The sequence below is a fragment of the Pristiophorus japonicus genome, chromosome 12 (genome assembly GCF_044704955.1).
Source record: "Pristiophorus japonicus isolate sPriJap1 chromosome 12, sPriJap1.hap1, whole genome shotgun sequence".
Taxonomy (NCBI): domain Eukaryota; kingdom Metazoa; phylum Chordata; class Chondrichthyes; family Pristiophoridae; genus Pristiophorus; species Pristiophorus japonicus.
Window position 1 is genome coordinate 198,772,430 of NC_091988.1, and position 21,763 is coordinate 198,794,192.

Consider the following 21,763-nt stretch of genomic DNA (forward strand, 5'->3'; position numbering starts at 1 on the left):
AGTAGCCAATGTGCGCACAGCAAGCTCCCACAAAACAACATTGAGCGGGGGCGGGGATTGAGGGGCGGGGCGGGATGAGAGGCAGGGAGTGAGGGGCAGAGGGCTGAAGGTCAAGGGTGAGGGGTCAGGTGTGAGGTGGGTGGGGTGAGGGACAGGGGATGAGGGAGGGGGGTGGGGGTCAAGGGTGAGGGGCGTGGTGTGAGGGTGATGGGTGAGGGTCAGGGCTGATGGACAGGGGTGGTGGTCAGAGGTGAGGGGTGAGGGGTGAGGGAGTGAGTGGTCGGGATGAGAGACAGGGGGTGAGGGGTGAGTGTGAGGGATGGGACCAAGAGATTAGCGGTGAGGGGCTTGGGGAGGTGAAGAGTGGTGGGTGAGGGACAGGGGTGAGGGATGGGGTGGGGGGTGAGGGAGAGGGGTCAAGGGTGAAGGGTTGGGAGTGAGGGACGGAGTGAGGTCAGTGGTGAGGAGCATGGGGGGGTGGTGAAGAGCGCGGGGTGAGGGACAGTGTTGAGGGACTGGGTCAGGGGTCGGGTGTGAGGGGTTGGGGTAAGGGACAGGGGTCATGGGTTGGATGTGAGGGTTCGGGGTGAGATAACGGGGCGGGGACAGGGTTGAAGGGCGTGGGGTGTGGGACAGGATTGATGGGCGGTGGGGGGCGGTGAGGGACAGGGGTCAGGGGTGAAAGGTCAGGGGTGAGGGGCGGAGCAAGACCATCAACTACAGATCATCAAAAATGTAAAATATTTGAGGTGATTTTCTTTTATTTTTCTCTTTTTCTCTGATAACTAAAACAGTCTAAAATGTGTCTTTCACCTTTAAACATTAAACCATACATCTGCTAATAATTATTTTACGCGGAACGAAAGCAACGGTGTATATTACTATTTGAAATGCGATCCCCCCATCATTCCAATTGGGGCCCTAGAATGTTTCAGTGCAGTCTCAGCTTTCCCCGACTGTCTTTATTACTCTTGACAGCTGCAAATAAGCATATTTATTCCATGTTTTATTGTTACAAGCACTAAAACATGCATTCGTATTAAAGACTATATGAATATTATCTTTATAATGATATTTGTAACTGCTTGTGAAGACTAATAAATCTCCGTGGTTGGTTTTGTCAGCTCCGAGATCTGAGGTCAAGTCCTTCCCCAGTAGTCAAGGGCCAAGGGTAGCCTGTTAGCACTTTGCCTTTTTCACGCTCATTTGTCATTTCTTATTACAGAGACGCAAGTATATTTGCGCCTGTGTGACAGATAGAAGGAGCAAACGGAGGGGGAGGAAGAGACAGTGGCAGAAGAAGGGAGAGAGAAAGGGAAAGCAGGACAGGGAAGGGTAGGAGGAAGGAGAATACGTTCAACCGCACCATGGAAGGAAGGGGAATAGCGGCGACAAGGTGAAGGGAAGAATTAAGCGTTGCATCATACAGCACAGAAGGAGGCCATTTGGCCCATCATGCCTGTGCCAGCTCTTTGGTAGAGCTATCCCATTAATCCCTCTCCCCTGTCCCCCCTGCCCTCCTCCCTCCGCCCCCTGCTCTTTCCTCACAACCCAGCAATTTATTTTCTTTCTCAAGTATACATCCCATTCCCTTTCAAAAGTGAATCCACCACCTTCAACATTCACTCCCTCCACCACCGGCGCACCGTGGCTGCAGTGTGTACCATCTACAAGATGCACTGCAGCAACTCGCCAAGGCTTCTTTGACAGCATCTCCCAAACCCGCGACCTCTACCACCTAGAAGGACAAGGGCAGCAGGCGCATGGGAACACCACCACCTCCACATTCCCCTCCAAGTCACACACCATCCTGGCTTGGAAATATATCGGCTGTTCCTTAATCGTCACTGGGTCAAAATCCTGGAACTCCCTCCCTAACAGCACTGTGGGAGCACCTTCACCACACGGACTGCAGCGGTTCAAGAAGGCGGCTCACCACCACCTTCCCAAGGGGCAATTAGGGATGGGCAATAAATGCCGGGCTTGACACATCCCAGGAACGAATAAAAAAAATGTAGCGAGATTGGGTCGGAATGAAGAGGAAGAGAAAGGGATGAAGCAAGAGAAATAATTTTTTACAACAATCCATCAGATTCACGGTCTCGTTTATGAACACCATCTCTTTATTTCCAGAAATTCCCACACACCCATGCTAGGATTTGAACTGCTGTTCTCCAGATTATTGGTCCAATAACATAATCGCCACATGGCCGCACCCTGTAAGTCGAGGTCAGATCTCACGTTCTGACTGGGGTATGACCCACAGGTGTCTTCAGTCATATGTCCATTGGAAGAAACCATTATTTATCGACGGCTGAAATAATGAGGATGACAATATCGCCCTGTAGACGATGCCAAGAGTGGTTTGTTTGATACTACAAACAGTACCAATGCCAAATACAACCTATATTGTAGGGCAGTTTTTCAATCATCTTAGTTTCTTGGTTTCAACATCGTACTTTATCAAACTGTTGATGCCTCAACAGGTCTTACAACAAACCAACTGCTTCATTATCCAACCTTAAAAAAAGCTGAATTCAAATTGGCCACGGTAGGATTTGAACTCACATTCACTGAGATTAACGAATCCGCTAAGATCACCAGGGCAACACCATTCCCTCATATTCCCCTTCTCTGCTCTTGTCTGCCCACGGGAGGTTTGCCCATTTCCTCCATTGGTCTGACACCCGTCAGATCGCACTTGGGGTTGTTTCTGTAACTATATGTGGCCGGATCAATGGTCTGACTTGGGGGGGGTGTTGGGGGGAAGGTACGGCTGGATGCGACGATGGGGGTTGGGGAGGAGTGTGGACGCTCCATGTCCATCGGACCAGAGTAACACCACGGGGTCCCAGGATTAGGGGCGGGTCCCCTGCTCACCGAGGCGTGAGGAAGAATGGCAACGGCCGTGTCTGCTGCAAGTTCAAGAGCAACCTTCAATACGGAATGGGAACAATACTTGAAAATGGAATATTTGCAGGGCTATGAAAAAGAAAGAAAGACTTGGATTTAAATAGCACCTTTCACAACCGCCCGACGTCTCAAAGTGCTTTACAGCCAATGGAGTGTGGTCACTGTTGTAATGTGGGAAACGCAGCAGCAAATTGCGCACAGCAAGCTCCCACAAACAGCAATGTGATAATGGCCAGATAATCTGTTTTTTTGTTATATTGATTGAGGGATAAACATTGGCCAGGACACTGGCATAACTCCCCAGCTCTTCTTCGAAATAGTGCCATGGGATCTTTTATATCCACCTGAGAGAGCAGACAGGGCTTTGGCTTAACGTCTCATCTGAAAGACGCATCTCTGACAGTGCGGCACTCCCTCAGTACTGCACTGGAGCATCAGCCTAGATTGTTCTGCTCAAGTCACTGGAGTGGGACTTGAACCCACAACCTTCTGACCCACTGAGCCATGGCTCAGCTCAGGGAATGAGCACGGAGAATGGGACTAATTGGATCACTCTGTCAAAGAGCCGGCACAGGCATGATGGGCTGAACTGTATCCCAACAGTGGTTAGTCGAGGAGCTATGGGGGGGGGAGGAACTTAACACAATCACAATCATTAAGGAGGTGATACTCAGTAAGATAATGGGACGAAAGGCAAATAAATCCCCTGGACCTGATGGCTTGCATCCTAAGATCTTAAGAGAAGTAGCAGCAGGGATTGTGGATGCATTGGTTGTAATTTACAAAAATTCCCTGGATTCTGGGGAGGTCCGAGCAGATTGGAAAACTGCAAATGTAACGCCCCTATTTGAAAAAGGAGGCAGACAAAAAGCAGGAAACTATAGACCAGTTAGCCTAACATCTGTGGTTGGGAAAATGTTGGAGTCCATTATTAAAGAAGCAGTAACAGGACATTTGGAAAAGCAAAATTTGGTCAGGCAGAGTCAGCATGGATTTATGAAGGGGAAGTCATGTTTGACAAATTTGCTGGAGTTCTTTGAGGATGTAACGGACAGGGTGGATAAAGGGGAACCAGTGGATGTGGTGTATTTGGACTTCCAGAAGACATTTGACAAGGTGCCACATAAAAGGTTACAACACAAGATAAAAGTTCACGGGGTTGGGGGTAATATATTAGCATGGATAGAGGATTGGCTAACTAACAGAAAACAGAGAGTCGGGATAAATGGTTCATTCTCGGGTTGGCAATCAGTAACTAGTGGGGTGCCGCAGGGTTCAGTGCTGGGATCCCAACTATTTACAATCTATATTAATGACTTGGAAGAAGGGACTGAGTGTAACGTAGCCAAGTTTGCTGATGATACAAAGATGGGAGGAAAAGCAATGTGTGAGGAGGACACAAAAAATCTGCAAAGGGACATAGACAGGCTAAGTGAGTGGGCAAAAATTTGGCAGATGGAGCATAATGTTGGAAAGCGTGACATCATGCACTTTGGCAGAAAAAAATCAAAGAGCAAGTTATTATTTAAATGGAGAAAGATTGCAAAGTGCTGCAGTACAGCAGGACCTGGGGGTACTTGTGCATGAAACACAAAAAGATAGTATGTAGGGTACAGCAAGTGATCAAGAAGGCCACTGGAATCTTGGCCTTTATTGCAAAGGGGATGGAGTATAAAAGCAGGGAAGTCTTGCTACAGTTATACAGTGAGGCCATACCTGGATTACTGCGTGTAGTTTTGGTTTCCATATTTACGAAAGGATATACTTGTTTTGGAGGCAGTTCAGAGAAGGTTCACTAGGTTGATTCCGGAGATGAGGGGGTTGACTTATGAGGAAAGGTTGAGTAGGTTGGGCCTCTACTCATTGGAATTCAGAAGAATGAGAGGTGATCTTATCGAAACGTATAAGATTATGAGGGGGCTTGACAAGGTGGATGCAGAGAGGATGTTTCCACTGATGGGGAAGACCAGAACTAGAGGGCATGATCTTAGAATAAGGGGCCGCCCATTTAAAACTGAGATGAGGAGACATTTCTTCTCTCAGAGGGTTATAAATCTGTGGAATTTGCTGCCTCAGAGAGCTGTGGAAGCTGGGACATTGAATAAATTTAAGACAGAAATAGACAGTTTCATAACCGATAAGGGAATAAGGGGTTATGGGGAGTGGACAGGGAAGTGGACCTGAGTCCATGATTGGATCAGCCATGATCGTATTAAATTGCGGGGCAGGCTCGAGGGGCCATATGGCCTACACCTGCTCCTATTTCTTATGTTCTTATGTTCTGTGCTATATGATTCTATGATTCTAAGAAATGCTGCGACACCACTTGAACTCAAGAGCCGTCGCTCGCCCTCTCTTTGTTCCAGACTCTGCTGTTCACTAACAGCGCAGAACAGCATCTTTTGACCTGCAGTCCCTGGCATTATTGTTCAAATTACTGGCAGCTCCTGGGGACTGCACGCCACAATCGACCATCCGCCAAATAACGTCGCCCATTCTGATTGGTCAACGGTCAGCATGCGTGACTCGGCCCTCTCCTGCTTGCTATGCCCGCACTTCCACTCCAGGAGCAATAGCGGGCGGTGGAGTGAGCTCACACCGGCTCAGGTTTGGGTGGGGCCCATGTGCTCATTGGGTGGGCCCTTGCGCACTGTGGCTACAAACCTCACATTCACTGTCGTGGCTTCGACATGAATAAGGGACTTATGCTCAGATAATGGAGCAGTCCATTCCCGCCTGCAGCAAGACCTGGACAACATTCAGGCTTGGGTTGATAAGTGGCAAGTAACATTCATGCCACACAATTGCCAGGCAATGACTATCTCCAACAAACAAGAGTCTAACCATACCCCTTGATATTCAATGGGATTACCATCGCTGAGTCCCCCAGAAACTCCACTGGACTAGCCACATAAATACTGTAGCAACATGAACATGTCAGAGGCTGGGTATTCTGCAGCGAGTGTCTCACCTCCTGACTTCCCAAAGCCTTTGCACCATCTACAAGACACAAGTCAGGAATGTGATGGAATACTCTCCACTTGCCTGGATGAGTGCAGCTCCAACAACACTCAAAGAAGCTCGACACCATCCAGGACAAAGCAGCCCGCTTGATTGGCACCCCATCCACCATCTTAAACATTCACTCCCTCCACCACTGGCGCACCGTGGCTGCAGTGTGCACCATCTACAAGATGCACTGCAGCAACTCGCCAAGACTTCTTCGGCAGCACCTCCCAAACCCACGACCTCTACCACCTAGAAGGTCAAGGGCAGCAGGCGCATGGGAACACCATCACCTGAAAGTTCCCCTCCAAGTCACACACCATCCTGACTTTGAAATATTTCGCCGTTCCTTCATCGTCACTGGGTTATAATCCTGGAACACCCTCCCTAACAGCACTGTGGGAGCACCTTCACCACACGGACTGCAGCGGTTCAAGAAGGCGGCTCACCACCACCTTCTCAAGGGGCAATTAGGGATGGGCAATAAATGCCGGCCTTGCCAGCGACATCCACATCCCCTGAACGCATTTTTAAACAAAGAATCTCTTGGATAAGGTGCCATAGGATTCCGCCCCGAAAAGGGACAATGCCTTTCAGGGTGGGCGGGAGGGGACTACAGTTGGTGGAGAGAATTGACAGATGCAAACTTGGCTGTCACACGGCGACTTCCATCACTTAATGACTGACACACACAAAATAAGCGAGGTGTTAGGGAGATTACTTTCAGTGTAAGCGGAAGAGGATCTTGGCTCCATTGCTGGTATTTTGCTGCCTTGGGACCAACTCAACATTTCTTTGTTTGGGTCTTGGAGCTGAAACAGATGTAAGTGAGAGTTGAAGTTAGCTTCATGCCTGTCATCTGCCAACCTGACAAAGGCATAAGAGAGAACCAAAATTTAACAAATTGAAAATTAAGAAAGACATAACGATGCTAAAAATAAGTTGAAAAGTGAAGAGCATGTTGTGTTTTGTTTGTTCCTGAGATTAGTAGTGAGGCCATAATGGGGAATTCTAAAAAGATACGATACAAGGGATAGTTTCACTGGTAATATGAACATAAGAACATAAGAAATAGGAGCAGGAGTAGGCCATACGGCCCCTCAAGCCTGCTCCGCCATTCAATACAATCACGGCCGATCCGATCATGGACTTAGCTCCACTCCCCTGCCCGCTCCCCATAACCCTTTATTCTATTATCATTCAAGAAACTGTCTTAAATGTATTCAATGTCCCAGCTTCTACAGCTCTCTGAGGCAGTGAATTCCACAGATTTACAACCCTCTGAGAGAAGAAATTTCTCCTCATCTCTGCTTTAAATGGGCGGTCCCTTATTCTAAGATCATGCCCTCTAGTTCTAGTCTCCCCCATCAGTGGAAACATCCTCTCTGCATCCATCTTGTCAAGCCCCCTCATAATCTTATATGTTTCGATAAGATCGCCCCTCATTCTTCTGAATTCCAATGAGTAGAGGCCCAACCTACTCAACCTTTCCTCATAAGTCAACCCCCTCATCCCTGGAATCAACCTAGTGAACCTTCTCTGAACTGCCTCCAAGGCAAGTATATCCTTTCGTAAATATGGAAACCAAAACTGCACACAGTATTCCAGGTGTGGCCTCACCAATACCCTGTATAACTGTATCAAGACTTCCCTACTTTTATACTCCATCCCCTTTGCAATAAAGGCCAAGGTACCATTGGCCTTCCTAATCACTTGCTGTACCTGCACACTATCCTTTTGTGTTTCATGCACAAGTACCCCCAGGTCCCACTGTACTGCAGCAATTTGCAATCTTTCTCCATTTAAATAATAACCTTATAGATAGGCAGGACCAGGGGATACAAATTTAAGTTGTGTATAAGGTCAGATCTAGGTTAGAGGTCAGGAGGTGGATCTTTTCCCAGAGAACGGTAGACCTCTGGAACAAGCTGCCGTTCCATGTGGTAGATGCAGACTCACTGAATCCCTTCAAGCGAGAGCTGGATTTGTTTCTGGCTGTGGCGGAGATCACCTCTTACAGAAGCGTAGGCACAGCAGGGAATTCAAGGCCAGGGTGATCTCCTGGACTAGTTTCGATCGCCCAGGTGGGTCGGAGAGGACTTTCCCAGATTTGTTTCTCCCAAATTGGCCTAGGTTTTTTTTATCTGGTGGTTTGACTCTCCCAGGAGAACACATGGTTTGAAGTGGGGTGGAGTGTGTATGGTGTGATACACGAGGTATCGCAATTGTGTGGAACAGGTGGTCTTTACCTGTCCGTCATTGTTTGTATGCAGCTAAAAAGGAATGGTCACAACACTCACCTCTCAACGACAGAGTTAAATTCAGCCTAGGGGAATGGGAGAATATCTCCTCACTGATGGACAACCTCATCCCAGTTCCCAATGGATAAGTGTACACAGCACAAAGATGTCAATAGTTGAGCAGATACAATGCCCTGGATACAGCAGAAGCTGCTCCTTGGATTCTGATAGTGGGAGGCTAGCAACTGTGGAGGAGGAAAGGGAACTAACACACCAACTCGGGGATAGCGTAAGCTGCTGCAGTATCACACCTGTGCTGCATTCTATCTGCCCTGGGAAGGATGATATTGGGTGCCAAATTTGAAAAGTATTTAATTTCCTTGAGATTCTTCATTTCTATGAATAATAAAAAACCCTCTTCTATGGGGATCAGGCGGGAAAATGGAACTGAGGTCAAAGATTAACCGTGCTGTGTACACTTATCCATTAGCAACTGGTTTGAGGTTGTCCATTAGGAACATTTAAAACTGAGATGAGGAGGAATTTCTTCACTCAGAGGGTGGTGAATCTTTGGAATTCTCTACCCCAGAGAGCTGTGGAGGCTCAGTCATTGGGTATATTCAAGACAGAGAGTGATAGATTTTTGGATATTAAGGGAATCGAGGGATATGGGGATAGTAGGGGAAAGTGGAGTTGAGGTAGAAGATCAGCCATGATCTTATTGAATGGCGGAGCAGGCTCGAGGGGCCGAATGGTCACACCTGCTCCTAATTCATATGTTCTTATGTTCCTCCACAGAAAACACTAAAAATATGTAAAGAGTCTTAACAGCAATGAATAAGACAAGGACAAAACTGATCAGTTTGCATTTAAACATCATCTCTCACGGCCCCAGGATGTCCAGTGCACTTCCCAGCTCTGGGACATGAAATCATTCTGCAGTGTAGTGACTGTTATGCAGGCAAATAGGAAAGCTGATTTGTGGTCGACAAACTTTTCAAACAACAAATTCATTAAATTGGTGCACCTGTTTTGGTGGTGTTGGTTGTAGGATAAATATTGGTCAGGCCATTCAGTCCCTCGAGCCTGTTCCGCCATTCAATTAGATCATGGCTGATCCGTACCTCAACTGTATGAACCATCCTTTGCACCACATTCCTCGATACCCTCACCCAACACAATTCTATCGAACTCAGTCTTGAAGATTCCAACTGACCCAGCATCCGCAGTCTTTTGGGAGTTCCAGCTTTCCTCCACCCATTGTGAGACTGGCTTAGCTGTAAGTTTAAGGTTCTGGTCTCCTGTTCTGGATTCCTTCACTGGAATAGATAGTTTTCCCTGTATCCACCTTTTCAAATTCCTTTTTATCATTTTAACGACCTCAATTAGATCACTCCGAACCTAAACTCCAGGGAATGCAAACTAGCTCATAGATAGATTTTTAACCAATAAGGGAATTAAGGGTTACGGGGAGCGGGCGGGTAAGTGGAGCTGAGCACACGGCCAGATCAGCCATGATCTTATTGAATGGCGGAGCAGGCTCGAGGGGCTAGATGGCCTACTTCTTATGTTCTTATGTTCTTATGTAACCTGTCCTCACAATTTAACCCTTTGAGCCCCGCTATCATTCTGGTGAATTTGTGCTGCTTCGCCATCCATGCCGATATCTCCTTCCTGGGGGACGGAGCCCAGAACTGAACGCAGTCAGTCCCGACGGGGTGTGACCAGGGCTCTGTACAACTGAAGCATCGCCTCTTCCCCATTGTACTCCAGCCCCCTTCAGATAAAGGCCAACGTTCCATTTGTATTTTGGGGATTATTTTTAGCAGCTGTGCACTAGCTTTTATTGATTTGTGGACATGGATAACCAAATCCCTTCACTCTTAGTCTCTCACCATTGAGAAAATACTCTGATTTGCATTTCCCAGATCCAAAGTGGATGACCTCACACTTCCTCACACTGAACTCCACCTGCCACAGTTTTGCCCACTCACTTGGTCTGACTGCGTCTCTTTGTAACTTCCAGCTCCTGTCCACGCAGCTTACTGTGCTTCCTAACTTAGTGTCAACCGCAAACTTGGATATGCAACTTTCGATTCCTTCATCAAAGTCATTACGGTATATGGTAAAAAGCTGAGGTCCCAGCGTAGGTCCCTGGGGAAGGCTGTTTGTCACATCTCACCAATCAGAGCACGTTCCCCTTTATCCCTGCTCTCTGTCTCTTCTACCTCATGGCCAATTACCAATCCGTGCTCTTTTCCGTGTCGTGCCGTGGGATCTTTTGCCTCTGCCAGCAAAGGCAGAGGGGGCCTCAGTTAAACATCTTGGGGTTGAGTTTCCCCGGGGCTCCTCCCGAGTGTCCGCCACAACTTCAGCGGAAGGTTTGTGGGAACCCCGGAGAAACGGTGTAATCCTCCAGCAATGCAGTGGTGCCTCAGCGTGGAAGCAAAGTGTCAGCTTTGATTACTTGGACAAATTCTCAAGTGGAACTTGAGTCCACGAGCTTCTGACTCAGAGGCGAGAGTGCTACTAACTCCAACTAACAGAACTTCTAACATAGCTCATTCTTTCCCAGTGTTGGGTTCTTTTTGTCATTAACTCTTTAGGGGGCGAGAGTTAAGAATCGACCGAGACTGAAATACTTTTCTAAATAATTGGTTTATTAACATTAGGACTCGACAGTTTTACAGATAAAAGAAAGAAACGCTTACATTTATATAGCGCCTTTCACCACCACCGGTCGTCCCAAAGCGCTTTACAGCCAATGAAGTACTTTTGAAGTGTAGTCACTGTTGTAATATAGGAAACGCAGCAGCCAATTTGCACACAGCAAGCTCCCACAAACAGCAAAGTGATAATGACCCAGATAATCTGTTTTTTTGATTGAGGGATAAATATTGGCCAGGACACCAGGGATTACTCCCCTGCTCTTCTTCGAAATATTGCCATGGAATCTTTTACATCCACCTGAGAGAGCAGACAGGGCCTCGGTTTAACATCTCATCCGAAAGACAACACCTCCAACAGTGAAGCACTCCCTCAGCACTGCACTGGAGTGTCAGCCTAGAATTTTGTGTTCAAGTCCCTGGAGTGGGACTTGAACCCACAACCCTCTGACTTAGAGACAAGAGTGCTACCCACTGAGCCACAGTGAGTTAAGAATCAACTGAGACTGAAATACTTTTCTAAATAATTGGTTTATTGACATTAGGACTGGAGAGTTTTACAGATAAAGCTGCTTACGACATTAACTGTGAGTGCAGTAAAGAAAGGACTTGCATTTATATAGCGTCTTTCATGACCTCAGGACGTCCCAAAGCGATTTACAGCCAATTAAGTACTTTTGAAGGTTAGTCATCGTCGCTGGGACACAATCCGGGAACTCCCTCCCTAACAGCACTGTGGGAGCACCTTCACCACACGGACTGCAGCGGTTCAAGAAGGCGGCTCACCACCACCTTCTCAAGGGGCAATTAGGGATGGGCAATAAATGCCGGCCTTGCCAGCGATGCCCACATCCCGTGAATGAATTAAATTAAAGTCACTAGCAAGGGTGATCAATCTTTGTTCTGGGAAACTGAGCCTTTAATTGTTCGCCGATTCCTTATTTGAACTGTTTCTTCTATCTGCTCAAAATCCCAGTAAAATGACAATTTTTTTTGCAACCTCTTTCTTGCTGACACAACATCATCCTGGTGGTTCTTTTTGTTCCTCTCTCTTTCTTATGGCTTAAGAAGTCTTACCTCTAACCTCGGCCTTACCTCTCGTTGTTATTAACCATAGTCTGTCGAAAGTACTGCAAACCTTTCTCTCTCAGAACAGTCTGAATGTAAGCATATGTGAGTATGCTCACAGGTTTGTAGAGCTGTGAGTGGTTTAGCCAGTCACGTGATGTTCACAAGACTCAATAAAACCCCAGCCAGTTGGGTCTGGGTCATCCACGATGAGGTATGCAGTTGTGAGCCGAGTTGTGAACCAGTTGGGAACTGGTAATGTGTCGTGTGATTGTTAAACCTTTGAAAATAAACCATCTAGTTCTCAATAACAATGTGTTGCTATGAATTCTTAAGCAAAGAACCCATGAAGCAAATACATTACAATGACCATGATACCTTTCCAAATTGGTCAGTTTAGCCCAGCAGACCAAGTTTAACCCTAACCCTAACCCTAAATGTCTTTGTTCCTTTGTTGCTCATACTTTGAACCAAATTCTGCTCTGTAACTGAGGAATCTAGGGTTTCAAGTCCACTCTCTCAGTGTTCCCTATAAACAGGCGTTAAAAGCCCCTATTGGACCGTTCAAAATCCTTCCCCGGCCAACAGTATGTACAGTTATACACTTGTGTATTAGGCCATTCCCCCGTCAGCCCAAAAGAACGGAAAGAAAATCTATTACTGAAAGAAAGAACATACATTTATATAGCATCCTTAACAACTTCAGGATGTCCCAAAGCGCTCTACAATCAACAAAGTGTAGTCCCGGTTATAAATCGGCAGGCAATTTACACACAGCAAGAGCCAACGAACAGCGATGAGATAATGAGCAGGCCATCGAGTCATTGTAATGTTGAGTGAGGGACAAATATTGACCAGGGCAGCAGGGCGAGCACCACTGCTCTTCTTTGAAATAGTGCCGCGGGATATTTTGCATCCACCTGAGAGGGCCAACCAGGACTCGGTTTAACATCGCAGCCAAAAGACGGCACCTCCAACAGTGCAGTGCCCCCTCAGCACTGCACTGGAGTGTCATCCTAGATTTTAGACTCAAGTCTCTGGAGTGGCACCTGAACCCATGACCTTCTAGACTCAGAGGTTAGAGAGCTACCATTGAGCCACGGCTGACATTAATACGACACGCTATTTGAAAGCAAATGGTAACCCATTCCTTTTAGCTCCATTTATTTTAAGTGTGTTGATATCTAAAATAGTGAACACAGGTACCTCAAGTTATAGCTCCTGCTACCACCAGCAGTAACTTCCACACTAAAGGTGCACAGATACCACAAAGATAATTTTATGACATGGCGATTGAATAAAATTGAGCACAGAAAATTTTGTGGATGCTGTGCTGAATTCCTGACATGCTCCCATCCGGAGGGGCTCGACGCGGACACGTGGTTTCCTAAAACTTCCCCCTATGATTACAATCGCCTGGCTCCTAATCTCCGGAAATCCCTCCCCAAATTTCTCGGCCTCTACATTACCCACTCCTCCAATAAAACTCCCTCCACCACCGGCGCCCCCTGGCTGCAGTGTGTACCATCTACAAGATGCACTGCAGCAACTCGCCAAGGCTTCTTTGGCAGCACCTCCCAAACCCACAACCTCTACCGCCTAGAAGGGCAAGGGCAGCAGGCGCGTGGGAGCATCATCCCCTCCAAGTCACGCACCATCCCGTCTTGGAAATATATCGGCCATTCCTTCATCGTCGCTGGGTCACAATCCTGGAACTCCCTCCCTAACAGCACTGTGGGAGCACCTTCACCACACGGACTGCAGCGGTTCAAGAAGGCGGCTCACCACCACCTTCTCAAGGGGCAATGAGGGATGGGCAATAAATGCTGGCTTTGCCAGCGACGCCCACATCCCAGGAACCACAAAAAAAAAACATTTCTTCGACCAAGCCCTTGGCTGCTCCTCCTAGCCTCTCCCTTCACTGCCTTGCTGCCCATTTTCCATCCACCTCACTGCGAAACACCTTTGGGGGCCTTATTTACACTAAGGCTGCTTTGTGAAGTGCCGGTGGTTGTCGAGGGATGCGATTCCCTGAGGCAATGGGTATAAAGTTAGGCAAAAGGTCAGAGCTGGCCAGAGAAAGTCTCTGATCCTGATCACAGTCAGAGACCTTGGAATTCAGCGGCTTCTGGCAAAAAGGTGGATGGCTGCTTCCAAGTGGGATTGATTTTCCTGGCTAATCCAGGGAACGCGATGGCCTCTGTGTATTTATACACGGGCTATGATATTTCTCCATTACCATGAGTAACATAAATCACTGCTGTTCGAATCATCCAGTTGGAGAATGTGAGCTGACCTTTCAGTTAACATCCACCGTGCCACACCCATTGGCAAATAAAAATTCTCTCAATGTGGAACACTGTAAACAGTGAACTGTGTTAAGTTGGTAAGTGTTCTAAAGACTGGCAAGTTCTGGAGTGTGTAACGAGGCGCTAACACACAGAGCAGCTGAGCTGGCATTGGCGCACTGACGCTATCCACCCAACTCCAGGATGTGTTGCTGCTCTGAGGACTGTGCCTTCAGCTGTTGAGGCCCCGAGCTCTGGAATTCCCTCCCTAAACCTCTCTGCCTCTCCACCATGCTCTCCTTCGCTAAGACGCTCCCTTAAAACCTACGGGGCCGAAATATCCCTTGATTCCGCTGACCATTACCGCCAGGTGCTCCACTGGGCGGGCCACATTGTCCGCAGGCCCGACACGGGACTCGCAAAGCAAGCGCTCGACTCGGAACTCCGACACGGCAAACGAGCCAAAGGTGGGCCGAGGAAACGTTACAAGGACACCCTCCAAAGCTTCCCCGATAAAAAGGCAACATCCCCACCGGCACCTGGGAGTCCCTGGCCCAAGACCGCTCAAAGTGGAGGAAGAGCATCCGGGAGGGCGCTGAGCACCTCGAGTCTCGTCGCCGAGAGCATGCAGAAACCAAGCGCAGGCAGCGGAAGGAGCGTGCGGCAAACCAGTCCCACCCACCCTTTCCCTGAACGACTGTCTGTCCCACCTGTGACAGAGACTGTAATTCCCCTATTGGACTGTTCAGCCACCTAAGGACTCATTTTTAGAGTGGAAGCAAGTCTTCCTCGATTCCGAGGGACTGCCGATGATGATGATCACTGGCGACAGGTGGCAAAGGCCTATCGGCAGAGAGCACTGTCCACATCTCCGTTAAAATTGAATTGGGTCTTTGGTGGAGACAGCAAGAGGTAGCGCCACGCCCTCTGACCTCACCCACGTGGTGATGTCATCTGACGTGCAGCGCCCGCTTGACGCCGTTGCCATGATGCTGCGTTTCTACTGAGGCCTTCCCGGCAAGCGTTCGTACAGCCTGCAGAAAGCGATGGGAACATCGGGGATCTCGACCAGCATCGCCCAGAGAGCAAGGTAAGTTTTTGCCTTTATTCATTTCAACATTTATTCACCGGTTGTACCGGTGGGGGAGTGTGTGGGCGTGGGTTGGTGAAGTTTTGGGGTGTTTTTTCTCCCTGTTTTCCCAGCCCGCAGGCCGGCAGCCTTCTGCCACGGAATTCGGTCCGCCTCCTGAGCTCCTGCTCCGTTGGCACCCGAGGGTGCAATCCTGTTAGCGCTGCTCTCTCATCTTTCGCCGTAAAAACTCAGTTTGGCAGTTTGAGGCTGCACCTAACGCCCGGCGCTAAATTTAACACTCAGGCACTGACACCGCCTCAAAAATGGCCATAACCAATTTTGGTCCCTACCTCTTTGACCGAGCTATTGGTTCACCCGTCCTGATGTCTTATAACACTCTTGTGAAGCACCTTGGGACGTTTTACTATGTTAAAGGCGCCATTTCAATGCAAATTGTTTTTGCGGTTACCCTATCCCTAGCACTAGTACTGATTAGAGCCTTTGTATCCCATCATTAGAAGGTTACGGCACAGAAAGAGGCCATTCCGCCCATCGTGCCTGTACCGGCTCTCCGAAAGATCTGTCCATTTCTACTCCCCTGCTCTTTCTGTATTTTTCCGATTCAAGTATATTTAATTCTTCTAAGGATTCGAAGATGGATAAAAAGAAGAACCTGCTTTTATACAGCGCCTTTCAAGACTTCAGGAATCCCTAAAGTATTTCTCAACTGATGTCGTACTTTTGAAGTGTTGTAATGTGGGAAACGCGGCAGCCAATTTGCGCACAGCAAGCTCCCACACACAGCAATGTGACAATGAACAGATAATCTGCTCCACGTGATGTTGGTCCAGCGATAAATATTGGCCGGGACACCGGGCAGAACTCCCATGTTCTTCTTCGAATAGTGGCCGTGGGATCTTGTAGGTCCACCCGAGAGGGCAGACAGAGGTCTCGGTTTAACGTCTCATCTGAAAGACGGCACCTCCGACAGTGCAGCACTCGCTCAGCACTGCACTGGAGTGTCAGCCTAGATTGTGTGCTCAAGTCCCTGGATGGAGTAAATTGGACTCACTCGTAGTTCTGTGGCGACAGAGGTCGGACTAAATCTACGGAGGCTCCAGCGGATTGGATTGGTGAACGAGAACATTCCATATTACCTCATACCACATGACAAAAAGAGGGTTTGTTTTACAATGTTAACATGCTGCGCTGGTGCCTAAGGGGATCGCCCTGCAGAAATAGAACGGCTCGCTGAGAGACACTCGACAGTTTTCTGTAAGAATAACACTCTCACGGATGATGCCATCGAGTAACTATTCGAAGATGCACGCTCGCACGCCAATGTTATCCCTGACCATTGCGAATGGGCTAGCGCTTTGACGACGCAGCCCCGCATCCAGTCCATGCCGTGGAGTACACAGCAGGTGAGGGCTGGGAAAGATGCTCACATCTGGTTTCTGGTAGATCAGTCGACTCCTGTGCGCGCAGGTTGTAAGCTGCTGATATCTGGAAACAGACAAGCTGTGTTGGTGATAAGGAAGGTGGGAAACATTTGTCTCATATATAATTCTTGGACGGCAGCCATACGAATGGTGTCTGGTTAAAACAAAGAGTTGTAAGCCTCCTTTACAACTGTCACAACAGGTATAGAAGACATGTACACCCTCGTTAGTTCTGACTCTGGCGTACAGCTGGTCGCGGCGGCCTTCCTCAGGTCGGACTGGAGTCATTCTTTGCTCGGTCTTCCTTTCACCATCAGCACCCCCTCCCCCCGCCCAACCCACCCACCCCACCCCTCCCCACCCACCTCCGCCTTCCCCACCCACCTCCGCCTTCCCCTCCCCCCGCCCTTCCCCACCCCTCCTCCGCCCCACCCTCCTCTGTCCCTCCCCCTCCCCTCCCTCTCCACCCCTTCACCGCTACCCCTCCCCCCAACACCCCCCCTCCCACACCCCTCTGCCCCTCCCCCTCCCCCTCCCTCTCCACCCCTTCACCGCTACCCCCCCCAACAACCCCCCCATCGCCCCTCCCCACACCCCTCTGCCCCTCCCCCTCCCCCTCCCTCTCCACTCCACCGCCGCTACCCCTCCCCCCAACACCCCCACTCCCACACCCCTCTGCCCCTCCCCCTCCCCCTCCCCCTCCCTCTCCACCCCTTCACCGCTACCCCTCCCCCCAACACCCCCCCTCCCACACCCCTCTGCCCCTCCCCCTCCCCCTCCCTCTCCACCCCTTCACCGCTACCCCCCCCAACAACCCCCCCATCGCCCCTCCCCACACCCCTCTGCCCCTCCCCCTCCCCCTCCCTCTCCACTCCACCGCCGCTACCCCTCCCCCCAACACCCCCCTCCCACACCCCTCTGCCCCTCCCCCTCCCCCTCCCTCTCCACCCCTTCACCGCTACCCCCCCCAACAACCCCCCCATCGCCCCTACCCACACCCCTCTGCCCCTCCCCCTCCCCCTCCCTCTCCACCCCTCCGCCGCTACCCCTCCCCCCAACACCCCCCCTCCCACACCCCTCTGCCCCTCCCCCTCCCCCTCCCCACACCCCTCTGCCCCTCCCCCTCTCCCCTCCACCTCCGCTCCCACCCCGCACCACCCCTCCCCCACCACATCCCCTCCCCCCACCGCCCCCTTCCCCCTCCAGCCCTCCCCACCTCCCCCTCCCCTCTGCCCCTCCTCACCCCCCTCTGCCCCTCCCCCCTCCACTACCCCCCACCCCACCCCACCCCACCCCCACCACATCCCCTCGACCCACCACATTCCCTCCCACTCGTCGCCTCTTCCCCTCCCCCTCCCCCTCTGCCTCCGCTCCCCCCCACACCACCCCTCCCCCCCACACCACCCCTCCCCCACTGCCCCTTCCCCCACTGCTCTCACTCCCCACAAGGCCCTCCCACCAGACCTAAGACCCCTCTCCCCCCCCCCCCACACCTATCCTGCACCATCCCTTCCCGTAACCTTCCCCCCCACTCCCCCATCCCCCCCCCAAATCCACCCATGCCCCCCCGCGCCCCTCCCCCAAGTCTATTTAGCCGTACAGACACTCAGAAGAGCATCAGGAATTAGAGAGAGCATTCGGTCTCCTTCAGCCCTGGGTTTCACAGAGTTGACGGAAACCTTCCTGTGCTCACCGATACTGATGTTCTGCGGAGCACCGCTCCCCCTCGCTGTGAGATCTGTCCTGAGTGCCTGTAACCACCGGGAAGCAGAGGGAGGTGCGGGGTGGGAGGGCATGGGGTGGGGACTGCGCACACTGAACATTCACAGATGTGAAATTCGAGTTGTGTTTTCAGATGGTTGTGGAGGTCTGGCTTACTGCCAGGATCACATGCTGCTCTTCTCAACTCAGCAAATCTAATGCAGATGGTCCTCAGAACAATGTACTCACATCAAGTAAAAGAATGTTGCTTCAGGAGCTGGAAACATAACAGGTCTTTATTGTTGTTACAATTTTATTAGAATTTTTATAGAACTTGTTCAACACAGGCCTGATTATACATATATAACAGAGAAAAATGCAGAACCGAATGTATGAATGGTCACAAAGCGCTGCGCACCAATTTCATCGTCCATGTTGAATTGGATAAGGCCGAATATAGGCAATTGTGTTTTATCCTGACCCCTCAAGAACCGTCCCGGTCAAATCCTCTGCTGGCAGTGCTCCCCTTCCCCCCCACCCCCCACAAACTTCCCCTCCCTCCCAAACCCCCCGCCCCCACCTCCCCCTCCCTCCCTCCGCCCCTCACCTCCCTCTCCCTCTCACACCCCTCACCCAACCTCCCTCCCACCTCCCCCTCCCCCCCAACACCCCCACCTCCCCCCCTCCTCCACCTCCCTCCGAACACCCCCCCCACTGCCCACCTCCCCTTCCCTCCAATCCCCCCCCACCTCCCCCTCCCTCCCATCACCCCCCCACTACCCCCTCTGTCCCACCCCCCCCTTCACCTCCCCATCCCTCCCATCACCCCCCCACCACCCCCTGTGTCCCACCCCCCCTCACCTCCCCATCCCTCCCATCACCCCCCCACCACCCGCTCTGTGTCCCACCCCCTTCACCTCCCCCACCTCCGTCACCTCCCCCTCCTTCCCACCCCCAACTCCCCCCTCCCTCCCACCCACAACTCCCCCCCTTCCTCCCACGCCCAACTCCCCCTCTCTCACAACCCCCCTCACCTCCCCCTCCCCCCCAACACCCCCACCTCCCCCTCCCTCCCATCACCCCCCCCACCTCTCCTTCCCTCCAACCCCCCCCAACTCACCCTCACTCCCACTCCCCCCACCACCCCCTCTCTCCCACCCCTCCCTCACCTCCCCCTCCTTCCCACTTCCCACTTCCCCCACCTCCCCCATCTCCCCCTCCTCCCACCCCCAACCTCCCTCTCCCTTCCTCCCCCCTACCTCCCCTCCCTTCCACCCACTCCCTCCGCCCCCCCCACCTCCCCCTCCCTCTCACCCTCCCCTACCTTCCCCTCCCCAGCCTCCAAAGATCCAGAACTCAGATGCAAAGCATCAACGGGGAAGGACAGGAGGCTAGAGAAATATCTGGCTAGTCCGAAGCTCAGGTTGCCGCAGGGACAGTACCTGTCCGCGTGTTGAGCTCAGAATCACCAGCAACAATCCATGGTGGCAGCAAGCCACGTCCAGCGACATCATTCGATTTATTTTCGGGTGAGGAATCATCACTTTGAAAAGGAACAGTGCTGAAATAAGGATGGTTTGAACATCTGTCCAACAAAATAGAACAGCGAATATTTACCATTGCTCCCTTTTGTATTCCCTCCCTAAACCTCACCTCCTCTCTACCCCCCTCTCTCTCCTCCTTTAAGACGCTCATTAAAACCTACCTCTTTGACCAAGCTTGTGGTCACCTGTCCCAATATCTCCTAATATGGCTCAGTGTCAAATCTTGTCGCTCCTGTGAAGCGCCATTTTACTAAGTTAAAGGCGCTATACAAATGCAAGTTGTTGTTGTTCTTTGTTGCATCAAACAAACTACTCCCAGCATCACCTACAGGGCGATGTTGTCACTCATTATTTCAGCGTTAGATAAATAATGGTTTCTTCCAGTGGACATGCGCCTGATGACACCTTGTGCATCATAGAAAAGAGGTGCAGAGTAGGCCATTCGGCCCTTCGAGCCTGCAGCACTATTCAATAAGATCATGGCTGATCATACAACTTCAGTACCCCTTTCCTGCTTTCTCTCCATACCCCTTGATCCCTTTAGCCGTAATCATAGGCAGTCCCTCGGAATCGAGGAAGACTTGCTTCCACTCCTAAAGTGAGTTCTTTGGTAGCTGAACAGTCCAACACGAGAGCCACAGACCCTGTCACAGATGGGACAGACATTCATCGGGGGAAGGGGGGGGTGGGACTGATTTACCACACGCTCCTTCCGCTGCCTGCGCCTGACCTCTCCACACTCGCAGCGTTGAGATTCGAAGAGCTCAGCGCCCTCCCGGATGCACTTTCTCCACCTCGGGCGGTCTTTGGCCAGGGTCTCCCAGGTGTCAGTGGTGATGTCGCACTTCACCAGAGAGGCTTTGAGGGTGTCCTTGTAATGCTGCCCACCTTTGGCTCATTTGCCATGAAGGAGCTCTGCATAGAACAGTTGCTTAGGGAGTCTCGTGTCTGGTCATATCCCAGTCACACCAAGTGATATCTGACCTCCGCTTTGAAGGTACAATCGTGTAATGGTATGTTACTGGACTAATAATCCAGAGAACATGAGGTCAAATTCTAACATCGGAGTCTGAGAATTCGAATCTGGAAATGAAAAGCTTGTATCAGTAGATGTCAGATTGTTGTAAAAACCCAACTGGCTCAGTGATATCCTTTAGTGGAAGGTAATCTGCCGACCTTAGCCGGTCTGGGTCTATATGTGACTCCAGTCCCAAGCCAACGTGATTGGCTGTTAACTGCCCTCTGAAGTGGTCTAGCAAGCTGCTTAGCATTGCCAGGGACAAGTAGGGATGGGCAATAAATGCCGGCCTTGCCAGCGACGCCCACATCCCAAGAATGAATGAAGATAAACCTGGAACAAGAGGAAGACCCAGCCTCCTTAGGCCTGATCTAAAACCTGTAACATTTTCCAGATCTGATGAAAGGCCATTGACCTGAAACATGTAATGTATTTGCTTCATGGGTTCATTGTTTTAAGAATTCATAGCAACACATTGCTATTAAGAACTAGTTGGTTTATTAACAAAGGTTTAACAATCACACTGCACATTACCAATTCATCCACCAGGCTCACAACTGCATACCTCATCGTGGATGACCTGGACCCAACTGACTGGGGTTTTATTGAGTCTTCTGAACATCACATGACTGGCTAAGCCAATCACAATGCAACCGCTCTACAACTATTTTTAGTTGAACATTAATACAAGTGACCCCGTATTGAAGGGGCAATAAATCGAAAAATAAACAAATTAAACTTTAGATATTATGTGATTCAAATTAAAATTTGGTTGCCGGGGGTGATGATGCGGAAGGCCGCGAGC